At 37.6% G+C, this 11,785-nt stretch overlaps 1 protein-coding gene and 1 long non-coding RNA gene across 3 annotated transcripts in view; both read right to left on the bottom strand.

Moving 5' to 3' along the window:
• LOC127986959 (CD48 antigen-like) overlaps positions 1 to 11,785 on the bottom strand; it is a 176,953-nt gene that overhangs the window by 51,808 nt on the left and 113,360 nt on the right. The window lies entirely within an intron of this gene.
• LOC127986986 (uncharacterized) lies at positions 77 to 3,865 on the bottom strand. 2 transcript variants are annotated; one of them, XR_008161011.1, is made up of 6 exons: positions 3,254 to 3,865; positions 2,479 to 2,573; positions 1,471 to 1,598; positions 1,249 to 1,332; positions 578 to 705; positions 77 to 457 (listed from the first exon to the last, which is right to left on the bottom strand). It is a non-coding gene; the product is annotated as an uncharacterized LOC127986986 (long non-coding RNA). The 2 variants fall into 2 exon arrangements; XR_008161012.1 differs by having other exon boundaries at positions 1,249 to 1,329.

Here is an 11,785-nt window from a genome sequence, read left to right as displayed (position 1 = left end):
AGTGTAGAATAAACCCATAGTAGCCTACAGTATCTAGTAAAATTATGAATTTACCAAGAATTTTCAACACACAATATTCACCATATTAATTTTATTGAAGCATAGACTATGAAGTTGATAAAGTAGCTTCAAGACAAACACAGTTCAAGGAAAATAATAAAGGATCAAAAATTCATTAATATCATAAATTAATCAGTTCACACAGATGAGTGATGAAATGTCCTTAAAAGTAAAAATAATCCATCCAGTCAACTGTGATACAGATCATGTGATACATTTAAGACATGTGATACTGTTCCAGAAAATAATGATTCCCATCATCACATCTAAACTGGTTTCATCTCCCCATCGTGTTCTTCTTCTCTCGTGTCTGGAAACAGTTTGTGGTTGATATCCAGCACTGGTGTGGTGTAGCCTTTTCTCAGCCAGAGGATCTCTCAGTCCTAAGATCCCAGACCTGGTCAAAGTGAAACACACAATACAGATGAAGTTGTTTAATGGACAGAGAGCTCAGCTTATGTTCTGTGTGATTTTAGCAGGGTGAGCAACTATGACCCTTGTAGTACTGTACACTTACCATTCTTCAAGCTGTTTTAAGACCTTTTGAGAAGGTTTTTCTCTGAAGACAATTTACCACATCCTCTTCTTTCAGTCCTTTCAAGAGCATCACTTGGTCAAAACCCCCCATTTGGCTGATGAGATCATCTGTACAAATTAAAATACTGCAATAAAAATTTCATTCTGCAAGAATTAAGGCAAAGGACTTGCCCATGAGACACCCCTTAGCATGTGACAGAATTTTTTGCCTCTATAATTCATCTATTGTTGCAGTAAATGTGTCTTTTTTCCCCTCTCTAATCTATCTTCAAAGTTCCTGACTTCTCTCACAAATGTGTTTTAGTGTAAGGCCTGGCTTCAAACCAATCAACTATCAATCCACAATTTATAATACAACATTTATGAAACAATGAAATAATGTAAACCACTTACATAAAACTTGTATTCTTTTATTTAAGACAAACAGTTGGTGTTTTTTTTTTTTTTTTTTACTTAAAGTTTAAAAATATTCGGGTCACACTTTGCCTACATGATTTAATTGTAATAGCTGTATATAATTTTTTTTTTATTAAGAATAAAAACATAGAAAGAATAAATTACGGCTGAGATGAACGGTCCTGTGAGATAAAATCATAAAGTGCTGTAACACATAACACAGCATTGCACAGCATTGCTTCAACACACACATACCAGAGGACTTCTGTCTTTGTTTGGGCTTAAGATGGCCGTCTTCATTCCTCATGAGCAAATCATTTCCTTGGTCTTCCTTCTCTTCTGAAAAACAAGATAATCTTACTCTGTGTGCAATTAACATTGCTCATTAAACATATAATTAAGTTAATTTAAAATAAGATTCAGACCAGAGCATTTGATGAGTAAATGTTGATTCAGAAATATTTTAAACAAATGTACCTGGGAAGAGCTGATCATGGCAAAATTCGCTGAGACTCAGTAACAGCTCTTTTAGTTTTTAGGAAGGTTTGTGAGGGTTGGCTCTTAAAAGAGCTGTTGAGCTTGAACAGCATTATCTGCAAACAATCCTGTAAGACAGAAAGAAAGAAAAATATTACTACATTACATGCATCTTATACATTACTGTGCGTATGTGTGTGTGTAATTATACAGCTATATTCATATATATATTAAAAAAAATTATTACAAGCTAACAGGACTGTTATCAGTAGTGCGCAAGTCTTAATAATGCCAAAGCGCAGTGCCCTTAATGAACACTAAACCCACATTATCTCCAATACCGCTCCGGAGCTCTATACCAGGCTTAGTGTATCCCATCATGCATCAATTTTTGGAATAAATTGTGAGACCTTTTGTCGAGATCTCACAAGGGGTCACGGAAACCTTTACAATGTATGTAAAATATTAATAATAATAATAATAATAATAGTAATAATTAGATATTGAAAATAATTTTTCAATTAATTTATTTTAAAATGCAAAGTTGAATGATCAAACTAAAAATCTCTGTAAACACTTAAGTGTGTCCCATAAGGCAGTGGCTCCCAATCCTGGTCCTGGAGAAGCCCAACACTGCACATTTGAGATGTCTCCCTTATCAAACACACCTGATTCAACTCATCAGCTCATCAGTGAAGACTCCAAGACCTCAAAAGTGTGTTTGTGAGATAAGAGAGACGCCAAAACCGTGCAGTGCTGGGGTTCTCCAGGATCAGGATTGGGAACCACTGTCATCAGGTGATGAAAAGTTCGACACACACTTGTGGTCATCATGCTCACTCGAACACTTGGCCTAAACATAGGAAAGACGTCAAATAAATAATCGATTGGTCAAGTGCAAAGATGGCAAGTGTGGGTATTTGGACAGTGCAAAAGTTTAAGAAACAACAAATGGTGTGCAATTTATAACAGCAGTTTGATAAAAAGGTAAAAACAACACAGACTTACTGCTGCAAATGTCTGCCTCCGCAGCTTTCAGTCTTCTCCATTTCTGAAGGAAAACCTCTCCACAAACACCACAGGGATGACTGCTTCCTTTACATCTTTTCAACAACAAAAAAAATACATAAATAATAAAAATAAGAAAGGGAGAGGGGTACAATAAAATAGAACTATAAACAGAATTTTAATAATGTTTTGTGAGCAAAATATTTAAAATATAAACTGATATGAATGAACTGCAGGAAGGGAAAAATGTTTCCTTTTATTTATTTACTTTTTTTGGATTTACATAAAAAGGTATCAAAAGCATGGTACAGTAAATGTGTGATATCTGTCATATAAAAGCACATCAAAAACGACCATTACAGTTGTACAACCAAAGTTAGTTTGATGATTATTGTATTGTTGTATTGGTTATTAATATACCATAGTAGAACTACAGTTACTGTGGCAAACACATGGTAAATGTCCCGTTCCTGGGTTTTAACTTCAAATTTAATTTGTTGCTATTGTACGTGTCGTGGTTACCATGATTTTACTACAAATTTACATCTTTGACATGAAATGAATATATTGAAAGTCTATGGCACGTCACGTGACCGACAGGGTTTAATCACACTAGTTAGCAGGTGTGTTCATTTAGTTAAACGCAATGAAACTCAAAAACAGCCGCGGATGACTGATATAATACAGCGAGTAAACAATATGGCGCTAATCTGATTAATAAAGACAGAATACATTTTATAACAGGCATTAAAAGAGCGTAATTATATCTACTCACCGACCCTGTGGCACATGGAAACTGATGGCAAGTATCGCGATGTGTGCTGAATGAGACTTCTTGAACGTGATTTCATAGAGATGATGAACTATGAATAAGCGATAAGCGAAATGGGTTGTAAGAAAACGGTTAAACTGCTTACTTGCACGCGCCTTGGAGCGTTGTTAAACTCACCTTTTTATGTCGTTTTCCCTGCAGTTGAGCGTTGCTTTGGTCAAACTCACCGCTGAGTGCTGTTTTACCTGCAGTTGAGTGTTGTTAAACTCACCACTGATGAACGCGCTAAGCTTTGGCACAGAGATCACTTTGATATCAGATTGCGAGAATATTTAAACCCTTAAAAACAAGTTGGAGGGCCAGATAAAAACGATCTCTGTCATATATAATTTTTTTTGTAGCCTATTATTTATTTTTATTTATTCAGTGTAGTTGCGGTGTGCTGAACCAAGACGTCAAATTTAAACGCTGCTGAGTTCTATAGAAGTCTATCGGACTAACCTGCACGTTGAAAAATAACGCCAAAGGTATACCCAGTGCGTCAAAAAAGTGACGCCAGATCACTTGACCATGCGTCAGACATTTGACGAGTAGAGAGTGAGACTGTGTTGTCAAGGTGGACATGCATTTGTGTTAAACTAGCCACATTTATTGATTAAAAGTGTTACTCCCCACAGAATTTTATTTTGAATGATGAGAAAACATTAATCTGGATTTTTTTTTTTTTATTAGTCTACATGTTCTCAGAAGGTTTATTTGTGGTTGTGTAAGGAAACTGACCACATTTCACACTCTCATGAACATGAACAAACACAAACACACATCATCTAGCACTCTGTGCTTCTGCTGAAGACCCTCGCAGCACATTTAACCACATTCAGTTCAGACACACATTTACTGACCTCAATAACACAAGACCTGCCTCAAAGTGAACATTTCCCAGTTCACACAAAATCTTTAGTTTCACAGAATTTCTGAAAACTGACATTCAAACAGCAAGACCCCAAACACATGTACAAAACCATACACCAAGTTTCGGTTGTCAACTAAATTCTCTGTGTAACACACACAAATCTATGAAGAATTAATATTATGGCAAAGGTGGCAGTGCTTCATTTTGCAAGAAATGTGTGTAATCAGTTGAAAATAAAAACTGTAATTGGGTAGATTCATCTGAACACGCTGAACTTTCTTTTCACCGTATCAAATGAAATGTTACACTTTTGTGTACTGTATGTAATGTTAAATTCTAAATCTGTTATCTTGTTAACCTGCATGTAGTTCTTTTAAGCTTTTAGTGATTTATTAATAGCAAGTGTGTATGTGAATGATAAACTATATCATATTTCATGTTACAGTCCAGTTGAGTTTTATCATTTATCATAACTCTGAAATCAAACAATCATATTAATCATAGTTCAGTCCTTATTACTAGTTAATTATAGACCAATCTCGAATCTCCCTTTTCTGTCCAAGATACTAGAAAAGGTGGTATCCTCACAATTATATTCCTTCTATGTAAGTCTATTGATGTAATGTGAGCAAAACAGACAGAAAGTTAAGTGGGATCCAAAAGTAGATATATATATATATATATGTAATTGTGGGTCATTCCTGAGCTTTGGTAATATTTCCGTTCCCCCCTATTTCAGAGTTTCTAAAGTGCTTGTTCACCAAAATTAATTGTTTGAAGTTTTTCACAATGCTTTGGTATGTCCATTATAATGAATAAAAAATATTATTGCATTTCAATATTTTTAGTATAAAATAAAGTCTAATGTCTTAGAACCAGAATGTTTTCCAGCATGCCTGTGTATAACTACTGAAGGCTGTGTGTTGTCTCGTTGTGTTTGTATGGTTGATTGTGTGAAAATGTTGATCGTTGTTATTGTGTTAGTGTAATGATGTTTTCTTGTTTTTTTGTTTTGTTTTTGCTTTAAAGGCTGAAATATTTTTGCCAAAAGACTGCAGTTGAAAATTGAAAAGTTGAAAAGTATTGTGAACTTTTTTCATTTAAAAGTAGGCCTAGGCTACTGCTCAAAAGTGTAATAACATTTGGTTTGCAAACACTTTAAACAAAAAATGTGCTTTTTACAGCAGTTCCTTTTACACAGTAGCAGTTAAAATAATTAAACTAAGGAAGATAAACATCTGATATGGATTATACATTCATCTATAGTAGAAACATAATGCAAACAAACATGGAATTAATAAAGATGGGGATCATGAAAATATTCAGCATACTAAATATACATAAGCACAATTAAAATAATAAAAGAACACAGCTTTTTATGCATATTTTGTAACATGACATCTTTAGTTAATTTCTAAAATATCTTAATCGATTTTCTTACCATAGACAAAAACATTGAATCTCTTGTATGAAGTTCCTCTTTCTTTGCTGATGATCTGTAGTTTATAAAGTCCAGAGTGTTCAGATCTGATGTTTCTGATGGTCAGAGATCCAGTTTGATTGTCCATCTGGAGTCTGTTCTCAAATATTGTATTAGTGGCATCTGTATAAATGTTCTGTCTGTGGATTTCAGCTATTCGCAGAGGAAAGAAAACATCATTCTGGATCTGAAAACTATCATTTCAGATATTTATCAAAGGTATTTTTCAGGCTAACAGTTTTTCAGAAAGTTACTTCGTGGTTGTAAGAAAACACTGCAGAAGATCTCACACTTTCATGAACATGAACACACAGAAACATCATCTAACACTGTGTGCTTCAGCTGAAGATCATTGCAGCACTTTAAACCACATCCTCACAGCTCAGACACACATTTACTGACCTCAATGACACAAGATCTGACTTGTGCAAGTTCACAGAGTTTAATGCAATTTTAAAGTTTAATGTCAATTTCTTAATAAATTATTTATTTTCTTCTTAAATGACATTAACACATTTTCCATCACAACATCATAAGCTGTACGTCTAACACTCTCAGTAGTGTTACAGCTTTTTCCAATTGTTAACACACTAAAATGACATGCACAGCACAATTATTTAGACTGACACACAGAGAGCAAAACTTCTCCAAAAGTCTAAACACATTTTCTGCTTTACACACATTTTGCATTTCAAAATGGCACTTTTTAAATGCACTGAACACAGTTCTCTGCATAAGACACAACAATCTGACATAAAGTCACGTTTGCCAAAACACTGCCATTCAAAATGACACTACATGAGCTAATTGGCCTATTACATGTGCCACATGGCCAAACACCTTAATGATTAATTTTTAACACTTCAATCAGGATGTAAGCACTATGAAAAGACCACAGGTGAGAACCATTTTTTTTACAACAACAATGGAAGACATTGCAGAGAGAGGAAGAGGAAGAGGGAGGTATAGCATGTAGAGGAGTTCATGACCAAAGAAGACAAACACTTTCAAATGAAATCAGAGTAACCTTCATCAGTAGATCATGTCATCAACCATGGGCTGACAATGCGTGAGGCTGGACAGAGAGTGCAGTCAAACTTGAGCCATTTTACTGTCGCCTCTGTCATCTGGACCTTTAGACTGGAGAACAGGTATGTAGCCAAAATTTAATGTAGTACACATGTAGTTTACCCCATGTCATAGTGTATCATTTGGGTGACACCCAAGGCCATAGCCAGGATTTGAAAATTAATGAGGTCCAGGCGGTTTCTTTAATAACCCCCTCAATATAGAATTGTGCTTTAATAACCCTTATATACACAACTAATTATATATTCTAACACTTGAAAAGAGACAGAGATGTAGATGTTTTTGGAGGCATGCTCATTTTTAAATCATAACCTATTTTTTGCATTAACGTTTGTTAATGCTATATTTATGGGGTGGATAATTTGTTTATTATTCATGCAAACATACATAATGCCCACTAAGGGTGTTATTTTCGGATAGTCAAATATACAAAAGACAACACAAAGTATTTGTAGCTCCAGTGTCACAGAAGGTAAAGCGTGTTTCATACATATTTTTTTACGTGATCGACCAGGGTACGAATACGCCTTTTGGCTAAATTTTTTCTCCCTTTTCAAATTTCAATAAAACAAAAAATGGAGCGTAAATGCAAAGGAGCAGCAGAGAGGGAACGTACGCAGCAAATTGCTGCAAAATCCCAGCCATGTTCGCCAGTAAGGGAGCAGGTCGGTCAGAATTACATTAACAATATATTTACTAGGGATGAGACGGTTCATTGAAAAAAAACGAACTGTTCAGTTCTCCAAACAATGGCTTGGCACACGCTGGGACCGCTGTTCAACTTAAATCTGACAAAGTATCTGTAATATAGTTAGTAGTACTATAAATAACACTTAAAACAAACAGGGTTCAGCTAATATATGTTTCTGTTGATGGATTAGCATTTTGGTTTTCCAGACATTACAACAACAGCGATGAGGAGATAAAAAAAGTATATGGACAAACCATTCACTCTTGTTCAATACTAATATGAAAACTGGATCTGTGCGTTCTTTTAAAGTGACACTCTTTATATTAATAGAACAGCAATTTTGCTGTTTCGATGTTCACCTTTGATTACTTTAATCAATTTCTGTAACTAAAAACTAATGCTACTGTAGACCTCCCTAAAAAACCCTGAAAGTCAGTTTATTTTATTTGTATCTGTGACTTGACATTCAGCCAAGTGTGGTGACACATACTCAGAATTGGTGCTCTGCATTTAACCCATCCAAATGTAGCAGTTGTGTATTTAGGAAATTATTTTGTGATTCCACTTGCCATGATCATATTTGGGGTTTCCTGCCGCCATGCTGACTTGGGGGGTTGGTGCACTTTGCTGCTTACCAGTCTGCATGAGATGACACGAGTCAATTAGGGCCATATTTCATGTAACAGATGAATTCAAATGATATATCTGTATGATTGTGATCTAAAGCCCCTCTGTAATGCGCAGCCACATGTTTTGTTGATAATTTTTCTTTATTGAAGTTTCTTTTTAATATCTGTAATTTTCTCTTTCGCAGCGTCGTGCATTGCTGCCGCACACTGGTTTATGTGCTGCACGAGTCCTCATATTTCCATTTGTGTTATACAGGTACATGTTCCATTGTTATGTTCGTAAAATGTGCTTAAGTGAATGTAAATTGCACCAGTCTGCATGAGATGACACAGCGCGTCGTGCATTGCTGCCGCACACTGGTTTATGTGCTGCACGAGTCCTCATATTTCCATTTGTGTTATACAGAATAAACGAGGATCTGCTGGCAAGAACTTTCGTAGTCTGTCTTTCGTTTAAACACAACGCAGAAAACACCGCTACAACTGGTGCCGTGATCGTCGCTTCACTCTTCGTGGGATCGGACATTACACGCTAGTGGAAAAGCTGCCGGGGTGTTAGGCCAATGAGTGCAACGTGACTGAGTGGATGAAAGGTTCGCCATTTGACAATATAAACTGAACTGGATAACTGATTCGTGAAATCTTCTGAAGTATTTAGTGGACTGAAATATATATATATTTTTGTATTGAATTCATTCTTTAAAGGACTTTAAATACTACCTTGGGTTGATTTAGGGTGTTAATAGCTGGAATTCTGAATTATATTGTTGATTTAAATTCTATAGATTATTTTTTTATTTACTTATTTTTGTTATTGCAAAAAAAAAAAGTTTGAGGTTTGCGCATACACATCAGATTGGTGGGGCTGATAAAATAGGTCCACTTTTCTCAACCCCTATTCACACAAGAAGTGTTGATGTGCAGACACCTATTGTGTCACAGTCTTCTGCCATCTCAGATGATTCTGTGCAATTATCTGATTTGAATGCTGTGCTGCTGAATCTGATTAATGACATAGTGAAACAGATAGGCAGCAGCATTGGCCAGAATATTGTCACCTGTCTTGAATCTGGGGTTTTTGGCCAAAACAAACAAAGTGATTCAACTTTTAATATGAGTGAATTGTCAAAAGTTAGCTTGGTTGTTAAGCATGATGTTAATGAGCCTCTATGTTTCAGAGGTGATGGGGAGGAGAAAATTTCTGTTGATGAGTGGGTGGGGAGTGTAAAAGTGTACTTGAGGAAGCGTGAAGTGCCCTTAAAAGACCAAGTTGACGAAGTACTGACTAAGTTGCAGGGCAGAGCATGTGATGTGGTGAAGGTTGGACTGAGAAGTAACCCATTGATTGACCTCAGTAAGGGTCCAAAGCCAGTTTTTGACCTGCTCAAACAACATTGTGGTGAAACTGTGTGTCCGTGCATGCCGTTGGCAGATTTTTATGCCACATTGCCTTTGCAAAACGAGAAGCCATTCGACTATTGGATTCGGCTGCACAATGCTATTGACGTTGCTGTGGAAGGACTGAAGAGACAGGGGGAAACTCTAGATGACCCCTTTCGTGAAGTTACTGTAATGTTCATCAGGAACTGTCCGGATCCAGAGCTGTCTCTTATATTCAAATGTAAGCCACTGCACGAATGGGCTGCAGCTGATGTGCAGGTTAGACTGGATGAGTATCAAAGGGAGAATAAGCTTCAACAACGCAAGTCTAACACACATGTGAGTGGCATTGCATGCCATGCTCAGTCAACTGACGTTTTGTGTGCCTACGGTCGTGGTTTGGAGACTGCTGCTGCTGTGGTTCCTCCATCCCGGGTGACTGAGCAGTCTAATCAAGATCAGTCACTGAGTCGAGTGATCAGTCTTTTGGAACGAGTTTTGGATCAGGGATCTTTTCAGCAGACAACAAGAGTGTTCAGACCTCATTATAAAGGAAGGACTGCTGTACCCAGACAAAATGCAACATGCGAATTATGTGGTGATGCAAGTCATGATACTTTTTCGCACTGTCGTATAAACCGTCTTTGCTTTAACTGTAATGCCTCTGGCCACAGAGCATCAGCTTGCTCTGCAGGGACTGCCAACAAACCACAAGCTCAACAGAGTAGTCCGGACTCTGGCCAGCTGGGAAACTAGGTGGCCCACATGAGGAGGGGACTAGTGGAGGGCCATGTGTAATGTCCCCTGACAATGAGGATATTGATTTAAAATCTGTTTATTCTGACTTTTGCAGTAATGTTGATGATAAGACAAAAGTGATTTTTCAAAATGTGCAGAGACTAAACACAAATGATGAATTGTTCTTTACTGATGTCTTGGTACAGGATGCTGTTTTGCTTCGAGGGATGCTTGATAGTGGGTCTATGGCCTGCACTATGAGTTCTCGTGCCCTTTCAAAACTCATGGAAGCAAATGTACTTTCCTCCGACGTAGTCCAAACAATGCTCAAATTAATTGGCTGTGGTGGTCAAAGAACTAGCCCACAGGGAGTATGTGACATCCAGATGAAGGTATTCAACTGCTCCTTCTATGTTCCTGCCTTAATAGTTGATTGGTAAAACGCTGACCTAATTTTGGGAAGTAATGTTATAAAACATCTCATTCATGACATGAAAGTATCAAGTGATTTCTGGGGGAAAGTATCTGATTCACAAGGCAAAGATCCAGATCCAGATGCTTTGATGCAACTCTTGTGCAATGTTGAGTCATGGAAAGAAATGGATCCCCCTACGAAAGTAGGAACTGTAAAACTGAAGCATGCTGTCACTTAAGAACCCATGAAAGAACATATAGTGTGGGGAAAGTTGTCCAGTGACAAAACCCTTTCTGCAGGCAGTACAGTCGTTGTGGAGCCTAGCACAGCTCGCACTGCACCAAGAAATGTGTTGGTGGGCAGGATAGTCATGTCTTTATGGGGTGATGGCAGTACCCCAGTTAAAGTTATCAACCCATCAAACAAGCCTATCTGTCTAAGACGCAACTGCAAGCTGGCTGATGTTTACACCTGCATGGCGCTTGAAGACTTTGACATTGACTGTCTTGACATGTCATTTCAACAGGTGAAAGATCTGCAGTGTAATGAAGTGGACACTGAAAGACTGGCAAATTGCAGTAGTAATTCATGTGAAATGGAGAGACAACACTACATGCTGCATGATCTTACTGGCTCATCACTGTCTAGCCTGGGGCTCCAGGATATCGACACTGACTCAAACTCTTTGACACCTTACTGGAGAGGGAAGTTGGTTGAGCTGTTGGTTAAGTATGAATCAATATTTTCTCGTCATGGTTTAGACTGTGGCAAGGCCAAAGGCTTTGTTCATAGAATCTGCCTAAGCGATACTAAACCCTTCCGACTTCCCTACACAAGATTGTCACCATCACATTATGAGAAACTGCGTGAGGCCCTGGATGACATGGAGGAGCGCGACATAATCAGAAAGTCAGCGAGTGATTATGCATCACCTCTGGTGTTAGTCTGGAAGAGGAATGGTGATCTGAGGCTGTGCACGGACTTCCGCTGGCTAAATGCGCGCACAGTTAAAGATGCACATCCTCTTCCACACCAAGCGGACGCACTTGCAGCTCTGGGTGGTAACGCAATCTTTTCTACAATGGACTTGACATCAGGTTATTATAATGTGGAGGTGCATGAGGATGACAAGAGATTCACAGCTTTTACTACGCCATTTGGTCTCTATGAGTATAACAGGCTTCCTCAGGGGCTATGTAA

The sequence above is a fragment of the Carassius gibelio genome, chromosome B22 (genome assembly GCF_023724105.1).
Source record: "Carassius gibelio isolate Cgi1373 ecotype wild population from Czech Republic chromosome B22, carGib1.2-hapl.c, whole genome shotgun sequence".
Taxonomy (NCBI): domain Eukaryota; kingdom Metazoa; phylum Chordata; class Actinopteri; order Cypriniformes; family Cyprinidae; genus Carassius; species Carassius gibelio.
Note: the sequence above shows the minus strand (reverse complement) of the source record. Positions and strands in the feature narration are given on the sequence as shown.